The following is a 16,274-nucleotide window of genomic DNA, read 5'->3' on the forward strand; positions in this document are numbered from 1 at the left end:
AATACATTTATTGTTAAGGTATTGAATTAAAAAGAGTTGTTGTGAATGTAGAAGCCGTCCGAGGTGTAACATATAAAAGTATAAAAATACTAATAGTAAGGAAAAAAAGGTATTTTGAAAGTAGGTGCCTCACGAGAAATAACATTAACGAAAAAGTAGTGGGTTAGGTTAGGCGCCGCTGATACGACAACTTGTTGTCCTCCCGGCGTACAAAACTTCCAAAGAGTACAAAAGAGGAGGGTGGTTAAGTGAGATGAGAGTCCCACACAAACTACACCCCCCCCCCAGGGAAAAAAAGGTTAGGTTAGGTGTTATGAAAGTAGAAGCCGTCCGAGATGTAACATATAAGAAATAAATTACATGTATTAAAAATAAAAAAAACTCGTTTATTAATTATTTGGGCACTTTCACGATATTGACTCTTCAGCACCTATTAAGCACCTTATTTTATTACCTCGACAATCAATATATTGTAATTATTTTATTTGTGTTGCTAGCATCACGTTTTCCTAGCACGGCAACTTCGAGTATTCACTTACAGTGAAATTTTTGAACTTGGAACCTAATTAGCACCTAATTTTGATTTGGTAACCTTATAAGTTTTGATACCATAATGAATCTGATAAAAAAACTTCACCTTATATTCAAGTATGATATTAAATTGCAAATTTAAAGGTGAATAATTTAAAAAAATCTATATTCAACTTAGAAGGTTGAGAATTTAACTGAAATCCTTAAAGGATATTCAAAATGCTAGTGCAAAGGCATAAGGTAAGTAAAGTAAAATTTAGAAATAAAAAAATAAATGAAATTGTGTAGGTTTACTTGAGTTTTCTACTAATAAAATTGTTAATGAAAAAAATGTTAATCAAATGTAAAATTAAAGAGTATTTGTGATAATTAAAATCACCTTTAAGTGTATATTTGATTTAAAATGAAATTGTTGATTACAAGTCATTTAGACAAAAATTCTAAGAATGGGGGGTAAACCTCCTTATAATAAAAAAATTGAAATAAAAAATAAATAATTTTTTCAAGTTGAATAAAAATAATTTTATGGCTTATAACTTCACAATGTCCTTATCCCGTTTTTTTGTCGGTCTCTATGTGTTGGCTTCATCTGTATTCTTCTTATGTTCCTCAAGTTCTTTCCACTTCATTTTTTCCAAATGCTCATACCACTAAATACGCAATTTTCAGCAAATGTAATGCATTTTTTTTAAAATTTGTTATTTAATTTTTCTGTCCATTTCTCTGTTCTTCCCATGTTTTCCGGGTTAATTAACTGCATAATTTTCATTTTAGTAATTCCCTGATGTTGAATGCCTGCTCTTCAATTATTTTCCCCTAATATTTGTACTGTTAAAACCTGCTCTCTTGTCGTAAGCTCCATATTTACCTTTGAAGCCCATTCTTCACTTTACATTGTCGTTTCCAAATTTTTTTATTTATGTCTTCATATATATATATATATATATATATATATATATATATATATATATATATAGACTTTTTTGAGACCCCTCCGTAAAATATTCTCAATATTCTTGTAGACACACCCGTTTAATCAACTATGTTTATCAAATTTCAAATAAAATGATCTGATAATTCCTCCTCCCCTGTATGTAAACCGGGACAGTTGATATCACGTCCATCAAATCTGAAAATCCTGTAGAATCATGACCAACCAAATCGTTGGCTGTCTTTGTCAATAAAACATCAAAAACGTTGGGATTGTTGTATTGTCTCATTATACATCGTGTTGTTTTGAATGTAGCGAGATTCAGCGTCATCTGCATTCGATGTACCGGATGTTCTGTCAGTGTTGATTTGCCCTAAGGCGACGATGTTTTCGGTTTTGCAGTAAATAATCTGTTGCACAATGGATTTCCAGCGGCGGGCCCAAAGATTAACGTTCTCAATATTTCACGTAATAAATAATATTTACTTAGAAATATTGTTCAATTATGTATAGTTACAATTATTTTTCTCATAAAAACTACTAAAAACAAGTCTGCAATGCCGTTTTTTTCAGAGAAATTTCTGAACAATATTATTCACAAGGTTGTTGTGAATCGCAAACGTTCCTAGTTTACAAATAAAGAGGACGCTGTCATTTAAATTATGTTTTTGTTCAATTTTTGCCTTTGATTCTTGACTGCTCAATATTTTGGTCGATAGAAGAATGTGGATGCACGAATAGCAATTTTGGAATTCCTACCTAAAAAATAAGTTTAGCAGTACGATAATGGATAAAAAAATTTCTTGACCTGGTATAAATTGAAAAATGTACACAGGAAATTTAATGAATCTATTTTTTTAATATAAAAAAATAAAAGATATGGAGCTCATGAAATTTATGTTGGCTGTCATTAAAAATATCACGTTTAATAGTAGTTGTACAAAAAAATTTCTGATGTACTAAATTATCGTGAATATACATTAAAGGCATTGGTAAATGGAGGCTGATATTTTGAAAAATATTTGTATATATGGAAAGGGATGCTGCAGGTATGATGGTCTCAGTTTATAAATCAAGATTGGGTAATTCATCCCCCACCCATATCCACTTGGGGTGTGGGAGGTGTTAGAGGTAGGTAATTACAATATATGGAAGGTGGAATTAGCCGTCGGTCATTGTTTTTAATTTAGGCTAGGTTAGGTTGGGTTTTACTCAAGAACACTATTTATAAAACATTCTTCCGTACTTTTTTTACCCTATTTTAAATTTATTGTTATTAGTGTTAGTTATTGAATTTTCAATTTTTCCACATGTATTTTTCTATGATAAAATAATAATTACATATGGTTACGTCAATTAACAATTATAATTATTTATAATTCCAGTGAATTAATTTCATATATTTTCTATATATTTTTTTCACTATTTAGCTGTACTTTTTGTTTACATATTTTCAAATAAAATTTATAATTTGTTAACACATGTAATTACGAAAATGTCAAATTTATATTCTTTAACCCTCTCTATACTTTTAACAACGGATTGTGTTTTGTTTGAACTGTTCAGTGAGAGCTTGCTTTGAGATGGTGGAGAATGATTCCTCTTCTGCGATTAGTTTCCCTGATTTTTTGTGAACTGATTTTCAGATAATTAGCCAAAACTGCTTCCTTAACTTGTCAACCACTTCTATGTTATTTATTTCTTCTGCATATGCGTGGATATAGCAAAATTTAGAAGCCATAACCCTTGGTACTAGTTTTGTTCTTTTCGGCTGACTCACCCAGATTTCATCCTATAGTTACATATCAATATATAAAATAATAGCTCCAGAAAACGTTCCTATCAACAGACACTATCCGAAAAGCGAAAGAAACCATTGGATGTAGTAAGCTAATAACATCAAATAGTTTTTTGGTGACTTCTTATGGAAATTGTTAATTTGATTTTAAAAGTTTTCTTGATTTCTTGTGGTCTGACACGCAAAAGTTTTAAAATTAATAGAGGTGTCAAGTCCTTACGTAACTTTAATGAAAAACCAGCCGTTCGTGTATTAAAACAGGAAATAATAGTGACAAAGTGTTATTTTTGCTGAACAGCGTCGCTGTCGTAACAACCATTCAGACGTCATGTTAAAAAGCTCGGACACGACACTCCGAGACAAGTGACAGAGAATACGTGCAAAGCTTGTCACTTACCCAGAAATACACTCTTTAATATTCAAAGCGAATGGTTGGAACCGTATGCATTATTTCGTATCACATGATTGCCTTGCCGTTTTTTCTTTTTCATTTGTTTTTAACTATTACTTATGAATATGATTTGGAGTTTCAATACGGCTCAGAAAAATTGATATTTTCTTAAATATGTAACTGCAAAATCAAATCAATAATACAGAAATGTGCTGCGGAATATAGTGAAAGGTTCTTTCAAAAAATGAAAATAGGAATTTGCGGTTTGATCAAGATAATATGTATGGGACAAAGATATATAGGTACTCAAACTTTGAAAGTAGTACTCATTTTAGGGAAAAGTAAAACAATGAGGTTATGTTGATACTTAATTTAGAAATATTCTATCGTAAACTCTTATTTTCATTAATATATAGTAAGTACAAATTGACATCTAGATTTATTAAAATTGTTAACAAATAAGACGATTTCTTTTCAAGTTTTTACTCGAAATGATGAATCGATTATGCAAAGGGTTATTTATTACTGCTATTTAGTTGTTTTAAGATATTTGCATTCATTTCGCGCTAGAACCCGTGAGTAATTCAATAACAGATTGTTGGTAATAATTCAAGTAAAAGTACCGAATATATCGGGAAAGAATCAATAACTGGAACAATCTATATGTGTTGAGACAGGCAAAGACACTCCTGGGAAACTGTAACCAAAGAAGATCTATTGAATATATCAATAGAAGAATATTTTCTGGGTATATCCACTTTTGAAGACGCTATGTTTAGCGGAGAGTACAACGTGTAGTTTTTCTTAAGCAGAGGACGAAACCTCTATCCACATTCTCTCGAAGTGTGAGATACTACGGAGCTCAAGAGAACTACAACCATCCCATATTTAGAAAAATAGAAGTCTCAGTGTCGCAGCAAGACATATACTCAAGACCCATTTTCCGCTACATCATTCTGACCCCTTTATTTCATGCTAATGAATCAGTCAACTGCCTGCTTAGATAATGAAAGAGCTTATACTAATTTAGTATAAGGCATATCCAGTAGGTAAGTTTCCCTTTTCAAACGTAATTAGCCGTATTAATTACTTATAGGTAACAAATAACTGACGTATCACTCATAAGCAAGCCGGACAGGTCCTGCTTCGTACTCGTAGCTTAGAAGCAAGGGTCCGAAACGTTAAAAACTTATTGCGTGGCATGCTTACTAGTATTGTGCTCCATGATAATGCTTATCCACGTAGAATTCGACGCAGAGCAGCTGTTTGGACGAAATTTGACTGGTAGTTGTTTGATCATTCACCCCATAACCCTGATCTTGCTTTCGCTGATTTGTCTTAAGAAAGTACTATTCTCCTATGAGTGTTTTGGCAACGAAAAAGCGATGAAGATGTCTGTCAAATTCCATTTCTAGTCATAGGCGGCAGAAGGATACAAAAGTTGATCCCACGATACGACATGTGTCTCAATTCTGATGATGGGTATGTTGAAAAATAGCTGAACTATTGCTGTATTTGTTGCGAATAAATATATTATTTGAGATGTAAATTCTCCTGTTTAAATAGGGGAGTCTTTTCTGGAAGAAAGGCGAAAAATGCAGGCAGATAATTCGTACAATAATAACAAAAATAGGCAAACTGAAACGTAGCACAGAAAATTACGTTCAATGGAGCTAGATTTTAGAATAAACTATAAAAATTTCAGAAGGGTTTAGACTCATACAAAAAGATTAATATAGATTCATAAATAATAAATAATTAAAATTCGTGGTTCATCTAAAGTCATTTTATAACAAAACATTTTTTTGTGTGTAGTTTGAAGCGAATTGAAAAACATTTGCCCGTAGCTATATTAGATATGTATATGAAGCCTTCCGTGGCACTAATCCGGCATTGTGTACGCGTTATTGAACTGTGGTTTCCCATCATGAAGCTTGTCATTTCCACATCAAAGTTAAGCGAAATTTTTATTTCAAGAGTCTACTTGAAAATTTCATTATACACATCCTCCATCAGTATACATCAAACATTATTTCAAATAAAAATGGCGTCTCAAGAGCAATGTCCTGTACGTATGTTAAAAAGAGGACACGGAAAGTTTATGGCGTACACATATATGTCAAGTAGGGTCTCACATCTGTCATATGACTGTTCCCATGCATTAGGGTCCAAAATAATAGAAATATACCCTTTATTTGAGTGCGCCGAGTGCCCAAGTAGGATATAAGGGCAATTCTTTTACCAATCAAAAGGGTATATTTAGTAGGTGGAGCTCTTTTGTATTGACAGTGCAGATTCAATATGGACAGTTTTTTTTTCTTCTCAACTCCATCAAGCACGAAATTAAGTAGTGTAAGCAATCACGTGCAAAGAATGCAGTTGGGAAATTAGATGCTGGAATTGTAGGGGGTTGATCGGTTACACGCAAATAATTCGTCAATGTTGAAACCTTGTTACATGATAACGAGTATAAAAAAATTACGGTTCATTATTTCTAAGTGGATCTTACTCATTTTAACATATCAATGACGTATCAAAAATGTGCTTCTGACTTCTTAGTTTCATATACGAGGGCTGCTGCTTAAATTTGACAACACTGATTGTATATTTCAAATCTGACGTTGCTATCATAAACTTTGACATTTATTATGGTGAACGTATCTTCAAGGAGTTGTCATACAAGTGCTATTTGAGTTGTTTAAAGACGGGAATCAAATCGCTAACATATTCGTGCCATAATTTTCTATTACTTTCGACATGGATTAAACTAACAGAAGTGTGTCGATCAAGTCGTTTCGACTTTTGGTGATGAAGCATCATCTCGAGTCGTCGTGTTTGACACGTTTACTCTTAAATATCTTTAATAATAAATAAATTTAACCGACTTGTAGCCCTTTTTTGATCACCAACCGTACATTACAAAATAAAATTTATCTTTTTTACCGAATAAGAAGCATTTAAAAACGTGCAAAATAATCTTATTTGAATCAACAAAATACAAGGATTGCTACTTTGAAATATGGCAATACTGATCTTAATATGTCAAATCTGACATTGTTATCATGAAATTTGACATTTTTAATGGTGAACGTACGTCATATGGATAGATACTGGAAATCTTGGTCGAAAAATGGAATTAAATCGTTTCGTGTGATGATTTTTTATGACCTCAGACGTGGATTAAACGAACAGCTGTGTTAATCATCATCTCGAAGTACCGTGTTTCACTGATTTTCCCAATTCAATCCTTCCTTCCTTGAATATTTTGGATTCTTTGAGCATAGCGTTACAGCAGCTATATTTCATAGTTATTTGAGAATTTTTAGCATTTCGGTTTGGATCATTTGCCTCATAAAAATGAAATATAAAATGTTTTTGATGTTTACAATTTAAAATATACAAAATATATGCTTTCGCTGGATTCCGAATTAAATGTCAATCAATTTTCACTAACAGTATACAATGGTGTCATTTGAAAAGTAAAGAAATATCAGATCTAATGAATTTTTTATTAAAAGTCCTTCAGACACCATTGAAAGTAGCTTACTTATTGTTTGTCTTGTGAAGTAGTATATAATAACATTGGATAAAAACAATTTTCCAATGCATTTTCATTTCAAAATACTGGGAAGTCAAAAATTCATTGCCAAAATCGAGTGAATTGATTTTGGAAAAAAAAATAGATTTAATAAAGCATATTACGTTGATCAAGCTTTTAGTTAGATTTTAGAAAAAATCTGGGAGCAAACAGTGTAATTTTCAATGCTAATGTATTGCTTTACGGCTCACACATCTCACACAGAACATTGTAGGACGAAAGTTTGCCTCAAATAACGTCTATTTAAATAAAAGGAACCATGTCACTTTTGAAAGAAAATATAACATTGGTAAAGTTATATTTTATACGAAAATTGTTGTTTTATATATTCCATATATTTAATTTCAATAATTAATATAATCTACTAAAAACAGGAACATTACCAATGAAATAAGCGTTTTATAAACTGATGAGTTTGTCATTTCTGACGAAGAGGTTTTAAAGTGGGGGTCTTCATATCTGCACTTATAGGGACTACATTGGACCATGCCACAATCTGCCTTAATTCGAAATATTCGTGCGGTTATTGACATAACTCGCTCCGGCGGGGGTTGGCAAAAACCCTTTAACGTACATAAGGGTTAATATGGAATCGGTCGCAAAGATATACAGAGACGGCTGCAGTCGAGATGTTAATGAAATGTAGCACATTTTCTTCCAATACGTCAGTAAAATTATTTGGATTCGCCTCCAAGTGGAATTAATTCTAAACATGTAATCTATATCAATTGTCAAATGTAGAGAATTTTATTTAAATAGAATTTAAGGAACAAAAATTACATCCGTTTGAAGTGTTTAAAGTTTCGAAATAATTCCAGTTAAATACCTTAAAATTGTGTCGCGATTTCAGTGACAAACAGCCAAATTACTTAGCAGTCGAATATAAGGATGTAAAAAAGAGGAATGCGCTAAATAAAGTTACCAAAATGTTTGAAATAAATTTTTATACAAAGAAAAAACCTCTTTTCAAAATAATACATCTATGTGTATCTATAAACTAGCATAAGTACACATTTTTCAAATGTGATATATTATCTATCTATAACCTTATTTTGAATATTTGGAGAATATACCTTAATTTCAAATTTCCAAATATGAAAATCATAAATCAAATCTAATTGCCGTTAAAAGGAACTTATAGCATAGAGCAAAAAGTAGTGTAGTAGTACCTATTTGTGAATGAAAACGAAGCTATTTTGCAGCATCAAGTTCATCAAGCTAGACGGGCAAGTCATTGCTTGGGAAACTGACGGAAAATGTCTGGTACACACACTAAACTCCTTTGGAACAAACATGAAAAAAAGCCCTGATTGTGTGCAGAGACAGGAATTGGGGTTGTAGCCCAATTATCACATATGGGGCAGTGGTTTAGGGTACTAGTTTGATTGCCCAACAGCTGCACTATCGACATAGTACTGGAAAGCGTGATAGAGAAAACATCATTAAAAATGTTCAGAGACGGAGTTACCAAAGAAAAATCTTTCTTAAAAAAAGCCAAATCTGTGGGATCAAAAAATTATACGAGAATGAACAGAAATCCAATCCAATGATACACGGATCGCCCCAAAACAGAGAAGAAATTAGAATAGGAGTATACGGGACTGAACAACACACCAAGCATTTTTCAAGCAAAAATATATGCAATTAAAAAAAGTGTCCAGTTTAATCTGAAGAGGAATTATCGCAAACAGGAGATCATCATTCTTATCGATAGCCTAGCAGTTATTAGAGCTATGAAACTCCAATCTCATAAAATCCAAAATAGCTTAGGCAAGAAAAAGTTGCAATGGTCTCTCGGAGACACCGGACAAAGACTCTCCTAGAAAACTGTAACCAGAGAAGATCTTCTGGATCTAACAGGAGTCCTGTCCTGTTCGGGCACTGACGCTAGACTTCGTCATTGTTCAGATTCTCTCGAAGTGTGAGATGCTACAGAACTCCAGATCTCTACATTTGAGAGCGTACGAAATAGAAGACGGAGATCTCCGGCAGCTGCAACAATCCCACATTCTGAACTCTGTAAGAGGAATTTGCAGACTTGTTATGAAAGAAAAATATTTTCAACTGTGGACTACGACGATTATAAAAATATATTTTTACGTGTACGAAAATTGACTGCATACAACCCTGGTTCTTAACTAATTGTCTCGGTTGAAAGATCATAATCCCCACATATAATGGCCAGTTTTGAACTTATCAAATCTACCATCATGGCTGCCATTTATGTACATAACTGAGAAACCCTTGTTAGCTGTCTATTATCTAATAAAATTGCGACACTCTATCCCTCCAAAATTAACAAATTTCAACCCTCATAATGTTCCATTTCTACTGAGACGTATAGAACCATTAACTATAATGTTATTAGTCTACTGTTATATTCTTAGGTTAATTTCCCATTTTGGTCACCTGAATGCAAGTATACCATCTTATTAATATTGAAGACTGTTTATATTTGCACAACAAAGCTTGAGGGACCCAAATCAGCTATATTAAAATTCAAAAAAACAAATTTAGTATGTCAATTAGAGTGGAAAGGCTTTTTTAGTAGAAAAAAAATTGCAGGATGCAATTCAACTGGATTGTAAAAAAAGTAAATATTACAGAATAGATACATACTGGTACCAAAAACAATTAGTACTGTGCAAATGTATGAAGAATATCATACAATTAAACTGATACAGATCCACAAATGAAATAAAAGACCAATCGAGAGAGAATTAGATGAATGATTTAAGAGAAAAACCAGAAGAAGGTTATTAGAAATTAATGAAAGAAGCTTGAATTGACTAACGTTTCCTAATGGTAAAAGTTGATATAAAAATGAATAATTCGAATATCAAGGATTATAAAGTCACGGAAATAAAATCAGAAAATATTTAAAACTGCAATAACAAAACGATATTACTGTAATTAAGTTAGGAGTGACGCCATCAATTATGAATATTTATGCTGCGCACGTTTGTATAAATTAATCGAAGAAATAGTTATAATTTGAATAGGATAATAGTTATAATTTGAATAGGATTATAATTATTCTTTTTACCCCTTTAACTTGGCCTTTGTGTAGATTACGCGGTTATCGAAAATTCGGTAGTATTCAAATATCCACATTTCAAGTATAAATTTATAAATATCTTTCTCTAATTTCGCATTTCCTAGACCTTTTATATATTTTTTTATTCTTCTAAATGTTCTTGATTTTAGGTCGCTTCTGAGTTACAATTAGTTTCTTTCATAATTTTCCAAGGACAAATGAAAATTTGACGCTTCGACTTCTTTAATTATACTTTGATAAGGACTAAAAGAAGTCGAACGTCAAATTTTCATCTGTCTTTGAAAAACTATATATAACTTAATTCGTGCGGTTTGATGACGTAACTTTTATAATAATATTACATTGTTCCAATATTCCGATCCTTCGTTGGAGAGCCACTGTTATTGTACGTCTTTTCAGTATGTCATTCATTTGAAGCGTTAACAAAAATAATTTTTTTTCACTCATATATGTCGATTTTCCTGAAAAAGTGTTTTTGCGGAGAGTTCTTCTTTATTACTTTAATATGAAGAAAAATGCTGCCGAAAGTCATCGTATTTTGGAGGAAATTTATGGTGAACATGCTCTCGTTGAGCAAACGTGCCAAAAGTGGTTTGCACGTCTTAAAAGTGGTGATTTTGGTTTGGAAGACGATGAACGTCCTGGGCAGCCATAAAAGTTTAAAGATGAAGAACTGGAATTATTTGGACGGAACCAAATGATTATGTAGCTGATTGTTATTTTTTTAAACAAACAAAAAGCGTCACAACAACAAAGTCCAAACACACTGTCCAGTGCCCAAATCAATATTTCAAGTTATGAATCACCAAAAGATTTAGTATGTGATTTGAATTTACAAACTGACCTCTTGGGGTCTATATTAAACGAAAGTTTCTTATTTCGACATCTTGACGAACCGTACTTTTCTAAAAAAGATTACTTAGTTCATTGTAATAACATTACTGTAATGACGAATTGATTGAATTTTGAATTTGATCCAAGTCACCGTTGATGCTTGAAAACGAAAACAAATGTCCTTCAGTGACGATTGCCCAAGGTTCTGATATGTAAGAGAACATAAAGTTCCTTCTTGAACAAATTAAATAAAGTGAACCTTGTTTGGAAATTTTGTAAATGTTCAATGTTCAATCTCGAAGGAATAATTCTTGTATGTTAAAAAGATTTTTATTTCCAATAAGCTGTCATTGGTGAGGTCGAAATACGAATGATGATTGAACAAAGCGTTAGAAACGTTTTCCCGGGGTTAGGTAATTGATACCGAACAAACAGCAGGTAGAAAATTTTCAAACCCGGCCATATGCTCAGGAAGTAATAAACGTAATATTTCATTCTCTTTTGTCGTGCTCATTTTGTTAAATATTAATAAATGACAAAGGAAATCTTGATAGTGTCGTTACGTAGTTAACTAGTTTATTATTAATTGCGTGTAATCTTAATTTAAAATCTGTGATTTCTAACACGCATAATCCCTTTATATTATATTCATACCGTACTCAAAACGGATACCTACCTAAACCTGACCATCTTTCACCTCTGGATTAAACATTCATGTATTTCAACATATAGGGCGAACAACATTACTGAATTACATTTTATACGAAGATTTGTTCGTAAATATCAAACTGTTTAGTATTTTAAAAATATAAGGGTACATTTTTAAACATTCTTCGGTTTCAGATCACTAGTAAAATAAATTTACTGTTCGAGGCATTAATCTCCTATTCAAACTAAAATATCAGGTATTAAGGATGCAATTATGCACATACATACACGCTTGCACTTTCCGAACCTTTTGGTTGTTTACTGAGGAATAATTATAACGACACGAGAATATTTTTTTCACAGAAACAAGAAAATTGAATGAAGTCGGTGGAAAAGAAGGTATCTCAGGAAAAATGATGCCTAAAAATATGATATGCCAAATGCCAAATGTAAATATATGAAGCATCAACAATATGTATTTGTATAAAAATATTCGTAAATTGATAATTTTGGCTAAATTGAGCTTTCTAAATCAAAATAGAATATAAGAAATAAGTAAACATCAATTTTAAGTTGATGTTCCTAGTTTAGAAAGGATTTGAGCTGTTCCCAAAATACAAATCAAAGGTGAAGAAAAGAATGCGAGAACAATTATAATATTAGCAAAAATCACAAATTTCATAAGCAGATCTATGGAGCACCTCTACCCTTCATATTCAAATCTTCCGATACTAGATTCGTTTAGAAGATATTGAAAGAAAAAAAAAAATAAGAAAACATGAAACATGATTGACGATAATTATTTTCTGGTTTTGAATATAACTAAGATATCTAATTATGACAACTTTACAATTAATTAAAAGTATCAGATTTTTATAATTTAGTTGGAAGCAAAAACTTACTAAGTATGGGAGAATCTACCATATGTTCTCATGCCTTTCGACCAATAAATATTCCATAATTATTGAACATTGTGAAAAAAACGTGATTTGTATTGTCCACCACTACAGACAGAAAGACGGTTGTGTTTATATAAATGTCCTGAGTCCCATAGTTCCTAGATCCTAAAAAATAAAAAAATCTCTATCCATCTAATTCAGAGGTGATTATAAAGGAAGTGTCACCATCGTGTTTCCAATTCATTTCGAAACAATTACAATAAACTGGAAGATGTGATGGATTCCATTATGTATGGCAACTCCTCTCCCGTTATCCCATTGAATTAAGAAAACGGGTTCTAAAGTGCCAGAAATACCTTGAAAGTTCACTGTTCAACTTACCATAATCAGTATTCTTCACCAAATACACGCGCTCATATGATTCTCGTAATAGTTTCATAGCTTACTGAAGAGGTTCTCTTTGATCCTAAAAATTATAACAATCTTGTTTTATTTATTTCAGAGGTGATTTTGAAGAAAGTGTCACCATTCTGTATTCAGTTTATTTCGAAAAAGTTACAATGAACTGGAAGATTAGAAGGATTTAATAACTTCTGGAAGAGGTGGTTTTTTATCCTGAAAATTATAAAAATCTCTTTTTATCGAAACTAAAGGTGATTTTAAAGAAATTGTAACCATCCTGTATCCAATTTACTTCGAAACAATTACAATAAACTGGAAATGAGAAGGATTCAATTATATATGGCAACTGCTTTCCAGTTATCCCATGGAATTAAGAAAACGGGTTCACCATTGCCAGGTATACATGGAAATTTAATTGTTCAACTCACCAGTATCTGTATTTGTAACCAAATAATTCGGTTGTGCTCATATAATTGTCCCAATAGTTCCATAGCTTCTTGAAGAGGTTGTCTTTGATCCTAAAAACGATAAAAATCTTGGTTCATCTAATTCAGTCGTGATTTCAAGGAAAGTGTCACCATCCTGTTTCCAATTTATTTCGATACAATTACAATAAACTGGAAATAAGAAGGATTCAATAATATATGGCAACTTTTCTCCCGCTATCTCAATGAATTCAGAAAGCGGGTTCGGTAGTGCCAGGGATGCTTTGAAAGTTAATTGTTTCACTCACCATATCTACAGCCGTAACTGGTTAGTCTAGTTGTGTCCAAATAGTTCCATAGCTTCTTGAAGAGGTGGTCTTTCATCCTGAAAATTATAAATATCTCGTTTTATCGACACTAAAGATTATTTTAAAGAAAGTGTCACCATCCTGTTTCCAATTTATTTCGATACAATTACAATAAACTGGAAATAAGAAGGATTTAATTATATATGGCAACTTTTCTCCCGTTATCTCAATGAATTCAGAAAGCGGGTTCGGTAGTGCCAGGGATGCATTGAAAGTTAATTGTTTTACTCACCATATCTACAGCCGTAACTAGTTAGTCTAGTTGTGTCCAAATAGTTCCATAGCTTCTTGAAGAGGTGGTCTTTCATCCTGAAAATTATAAATATCTCGTTTTATCGACACTAAAGGTTATTTTAAAGAAAGTGTCACCATCCTGTTTCCAATTTATTTCGATACAATTACAATAAACAGGAAATAAGAAGGATTTAATTATATATGGCAACTTTTCTCCCGTTATCTCAATGAATTCAGAAAGCGGGTTCGGTAGTGCCAGGGATGCATTGAAAGTTAATTGTTTCACTCACCATATCTACAGCCGTAACTGGTTAGTCTAGTTGTGTCCCAATAGTTCCATAGCTTCTGAAAGACGTTCTTTTTGATCCTGAAAATTATGAAAATCTTGATTTATCTAATTTAGGGGTGATTTCAAAGAAAGTGTCACCATTCTATATTCAGTTTATTTCGAAACAGTTACAATAAACTGGAAGATTGGAAGGATTTGATTATTTATGGCAGCTGCTCTCCCGTTATCCCATTGAATTCAGAAAACGGGTTCGAAAGTGCCAGAGATTCATTGAAAGTTAATTGTTTCACTCACCATCATCTACAGCCGTAACTGGTTAGTCTAGTTGTGTCCCAATAGTTCCATAGCTTCTGAAAGAGGTTCTTTTTGATCCTGAAAATCATGAAAATCTCCTTTTATCGAAACTTAAGATGGTTTCAAAGAAAGTGTCACCATCCTGTATCCAATTTACTTCGAAACAATTACAATAAACTGGAAGATGGAAAGGATTCAATTATATATGGCAACTGCTTTCCAGTTATCTAATCGAATTAAGAAAACGGGTTCACCATTGCCAGGTATACATGGAAATTTAATTGTTCGACTCACCATGATCCGTATTCGTAACCAAATAATTTGGTTGTACTCATATAATTGTCCTTATAGTTTCCATAGCTTCTTGAAGAGGTTGTCTTTGATTCTAAAAACGATAAAAATCCCATTGAATTTAGGAAACGAGTTCGAAAATTCCAGAGATGCGTTGAAAATTAATTGTTGAAAAAAATTATACGTATTCTTAAACTTGGTGCGATTTTGCATATATAAATGTCCCATATTTAACTATTTAAAGAGTTTTCTTTTGTGCATTCCTCCTAGTTTCATCAACTGTAGTAGTATTACTAAAGCAATACTTCTATTTTTTTTACCATAAAAAGTTTAACGCGTTCACCAAAAATTTCTTTCAACTCCATTTCCATCACATCAGCATTGCACTTCTTTAGTGAAAACCATTGTTTCTTTTCCGTTTTCGGATAGGTACTTACCTTCCTACTACTGAGGTACTCGTGATACTTTTTGGCTGAATTGACCAGTGAATTTTGTGAATCCGAAGGCCGAATTCACATCACCAGCTATAAAACATGGACTAGTTTTCATGCGATTATGTTGACTAATCTAATCAGCCCTATGTTTTTATTTTAAGTTTTCTTTGAGATTTGGAAGTTACTATAGTTGATGTATTCGCATCAAGAAGCTGAATTTTTATAGATTTTATCCGAAATTCTCAAACATTTTCAACATTCAAAAGTACATAATGATCCAATTGGATCAGATCAAAATCGTATATATTTATTTAGCATTTAAAAATAGTACGCCAATGGGTGTTTTTTTTTATATATGCAGTAAACAACTGGTAATAAGTGTGAAAGAAAAAACTACCATTTGTCATTATATACAAAACATAAAATTAATATTGCGCAATCAGATGGGAATCCTATTTAAAAATTACATCTAATTGTAGCAGGCTGTGAAAAATGATACCGTTGCGCATCAAAGTTTTATTGTTATTGGCCATTGTTTTGGGGACGTACACGGTCAACTCCGTGTGCGTACAGTAATATTATTTATATTCTGTCTCAGATCACAATACGCAATTTAGTAGAAAAAAAATCCCACACAATGACTACGACTAACTATAGAACTATCTATTTGTCTATAAATTTTTTATTATACAGTAAATTTATATACAAAGTTATGAATATCGTTCCCAAACCGTTGAAATACGAGGGCGACCCTTTATTGTTAAAAAAACAATATGATCTTTTAATTTATACACTTGTCCAACAACAAAGTTTGAGAACGATGATTTAGAGAGTAGACAGAGAAAGCTA

This window comes from Diorhabda sublineata, chromosome X (genome assembly GCF_026230105.1).
Source record: "Diorhabda sublineata isolate icDioSubl1.1 chromosome X, icDioSubl1.1, whole genome shotgun sequence".
Classification (NCBI taxonomy): Eukaryota; Metazoa; Arthropoda; class Insecta; order Coleoptera; family Chrysomelidae; genus Diorhabda; species Diorhabda sublineata.